Source organism: Cyprinodon variegatus, unplaced genomic scaffold (assembly GCF_000732505.1).
Source record: "Cyprinodon variegatus isolate N-32 unplaced genomic scaffold, C_variegatus-1.0 Scaffold177, whole genome shotgun sequence".
Classification (NCBI taxonomy): Eukaryota; Metazoa; Chordata; class Actinopteri; order Cyprinodontiformes; family Cyprinodontidae; genus Cyprinodon; species Cyprinodon variegatus.
Genome location: NW_015150630.1, coordinates 567,475 through 571,048, shown reverse-complemented (window position 1 = coordinate 571,048; position 3,574 = coordinate 567,475). Strand labels below are relative to the sequence as shown.

Here is a 3,574-nt window from a genome sequence, read left to right as displayed (position 1 = left end):
TGTTACATTTGTTTAAAAGGTTGAAATTTCCTTTTCCTACCAACTCAAAACATGACAAGCTATTGTATTGTAGGTATTCACTAAGCTTTAACTCAGGTCAAGTGATTTTTTTTTCTTTATTTCATTTGACATATTTTGCCATGTCCCTGTAATTAATATATTCTTATGTGACAGATCAATACACACAGATCAACTCATCAAAGCAGTGTACTGTATGGTTGTGATGCTGGACGAAAAATAATTGATGTTTTTAGAAATTCATCATAAATCAAAAAATCAAACAAATACCTCTAAAGCTGGGCATGAATTTGGACAAATTTTTCCTTGGATATCTTTAAATAAAATCCAGAGCAGGCAGTCACCTTCAGAACACACCTTATAAGGAAATATATTTATATACTTCACATAAAAATAAAATGCATCAAATGTTTTCCTTTGATTTTCTTCATCTGAAAAACAGTGACAACAGTCAAGTTTGATCAACAGTCACAAATTTGATGTTTGCATTCTTTTCCAGCATGTTGTGAAAGTAATTAAATTTGTAACATAATGTTTCATAAACATCAATTTGTTCAAGTGACTAAAATTAGAAACAAATGTTTAGATGATTTCTGTTTTTTTTTTTGGTTTTGTTTCAATTTTCACTTGTTACATCAAAAACAACGATGACTGGAGATTTAGGTTAAAATGTAAAATTCTTCTGAATGTTTATTAAGTCCTTAGAGAGGTAAAGGTCATGCTTTCTCTCTAGTCGACCAATCAAAAGTCGTCCCTCCTTACCACAAAGACAGCCCTTATAAGCCTCCTTCCCCTCTGGCAAAAACTTTTAACTGTGGGGAACTGTTGTGATGCAAGTTACAAATCAGAAGCAAAACAAAGCAGGTTAATTGATGATCAGCTCGATTTGGTTTTAATGAGGCCATGCTGCCCACGGCTAGGCCCGGATCAGGATATGCAGGACTTTCTCCTCAATGCTCCGTCTTCTTTGATCTTGTTTGGTTCCTTAACTGCAGCAGCAGCCATTGTTGGCTTTAATTACTTCACGAACCAAATGGTACGGATGAAAGATAGGTTTCTGTAATTAATAAAATTTCCATAAATTTGAATCACTAACCAGTCTCATTAGCTGGCGCCTTTTGTATCGACTGAAGTTCCCATGTCATCCTTTTCCAACTTTAACCATACAGAAAATAAATATTTCTAGAGGGCAGGAATTCACTTGATATGCACCATATTTCCTGATAATCAAATTCACTGTAGATAATTAAATGCAGCACGCACTGTAGTCCTGCTCCAGTGATTGAGGTCAACCCGAGGAAAACGGCAATGGCTGCATTAAACCAAGTAAAGCTGAAAAAAGAAAAGTATTTTCAATTAGGTATTTCAGAGGAATGCTGCAGTGGCAGGCATGTTGATCTCATTCAAGCTCTAACACATAATCAGATTGTATAAATAATTATCTTTGATCATGTCTTATCAGGTTCAAGGGTGATTGCTGCACCATTGAGTTGCAGGACTGCTTGCTGGCACTTGGTGCTTTGGATGAAACTCAGCCTGGCAGGGACAGAGCTGCAGGGTATCCACAGGGCATTAAAAAGAACAGTTCCTCAGAGGGAGAAAACACCTGTTGTTTTGGTGATTTCAAACATGGTTGGATTGGAAAGCATGGGGTGATAGTAGAGCAGCGCTTTGCAATATTCATACAACTCTAACTTCTTCCCACAAAAACGAAAAACTTCAGTGTACCTTTTTGAGTTTAAATAAAATAGAGCAACATAAAAGAAGTAATTAAGAAGAAGATGGGAAAACACTTCTTTTATAAACGTGTTCAAACACTTTGAACTTTTTCAAACCTTTTGCTTTATTACAACTACTAACACATTTGCACTTCATTCCACTTTTGTGTGATTGAGCAACACAAAGAAGTTTAAATTTAACTGGAGGGGAAATGATAACTTATTGCCAAACATTAGAAGCTCTGACAATTGTGGAGCTCATTCATATTCAGCCTATTCTGCTCTTACACCCTTCATTCAGTGGATTTTACTCAGGTCCCCTGAATATAAAAGCTTTTGCTGCAAAAGTCACCCTTGAAGAAGTATCAAAACTGCTCAAGCTAAAAAAAAATGTGCTTTAAAAGCAAAAGTGTTAATGCATTTCTGAGGGACTTTATACTTCTACATAAAATCAAGTACAACAAACTGCTTTCAGGTATCCCCCTTGCTCTGAAATAAAGTTCAGCTTAGTGTCACAAAAACCTCAGCTGCTTTGTTGTGGTCTCAGAGATCAAATGGCATTATGTCAACACAAGAAAACAGTAGACAAGTCAGGAAAACATATGGCAAAATTTGAAGATGAATCAGGTTTTAAAACAGCATCCAAGCTTTAAATTGAAGGGTAGTTGGCTGTTTTTTATTTTATTTAAGGATATCAAAGTAAAGGGTAGTGGGTATGAGCGCATCACTTTTTCATTTTTTTATACTTCAGTGTGATGAATTTCTTTTTTTACAGTTTAAAAGTAAACTTGGTTTTTTTATGGATTTTTATTCAGATGACAAATTCATAATAACAAAATGACTGCATCCAACCCTTTTTTTTAAATAGTAAAAAAAAGAAAAAAAAAAGCATCCTTCCATCAATGCAATTGTTTTCTCCTTTGGTGTAAAAATGAAGCTATTTCCAATTATCACAGACCAGGTCAGAAAAAAGGGAAGCAAGTCTTTGTTGCTTTGTGACAATGCTCTATAATCTTGTGGAGAACAGCCTGTCATTACCCAGCTGTGGTGTAATAGACTGACATGGATGCTATGGGGAGCAATTGATTCCCGCACATCAATCAGTTGGGGAAGCGCACCTTTAATGATTGCAGAGAAGTGGCTTGTTTGTCCTCAACATCATGATAAACGCTAACATGGAAGCGGTGCACAATCCCAGCGAGGCTGTCAGAAGGGGTAGCCTCTCATGATGGGGAATTCAACAGTCCACTCCTTCTTTCTCAAGTCCTCTTATTGGGAACTTGCTTGATATCACTGCTGCTCTGGTCTTGAAAACATAATCAAAACTCTGAATTTCTCATCCGAGATGATACATGATGGAAGCTTCTTCAGAATCATGAAACTAAAGACAGAAAAGTTATTCCCATATTGGTCCAGATAAAAAAAAAAATCCATGTCTTTTCTTTAGCCAATTAGTAGAAAATACCAGCAAGATGCAAAAAATATACAATCTTCTCTAAAAGGGAGGGTCCCTCCTGATTAAGAAGGACACGAGAAAGACTTTGGCGTGCCAACGGGAGAGGTCAAGGCTATACAGAGCTGCTACCCCCCTCCCCATGCACACACACGCACATACACACACACACACACACTCCTCTGGCATCAGTTTTTTGTATTACAGCAACACTAAAGGTTGAAGTTCGCCAAGACTCTCCATGAACAGAGCGCTTAACGTCAAACACAAGATTAAAGCAGGGGTGTCGCATCTTGGCAGAACCAAATGAAAATATCAACCACTAAGCCCCACACCCCCACCCTTCTGAAAAGCCAAGGGACAGGTATCTAATATTAGAGAGTAA

At 37.0% G+C, this 3,574-nt stretch overlaps 1 long non-coding RNA gene across 2 annotated transcripts in view; it reads right to left on the bottom strand.

Moving 5' to 3' along the window:
- Positions 1-351: 351 nt before the first annotated feature.
- Positions 352-3,574, bottom strand: part of LOC107087238 — a 9,710-nt gene continuing 6,487 nt past the window's right edge. The window contains exons 4-5 of one of the 2 annotated variants that reach the window (XR_001481340.1): positions 1,115-1,350; positions 352-1,075 (exon numbers count right to left, since the gene is read on the bottom strand). This is a non-coding gene — a long non-coding RNA (uncharacterized LOC107087238). Of the gene's footprint in view, positions 1,351-3,574 lie in introns of both variants that reach the window. The other variant, XR_001481339.1, reaches the window with a different exon arrangement.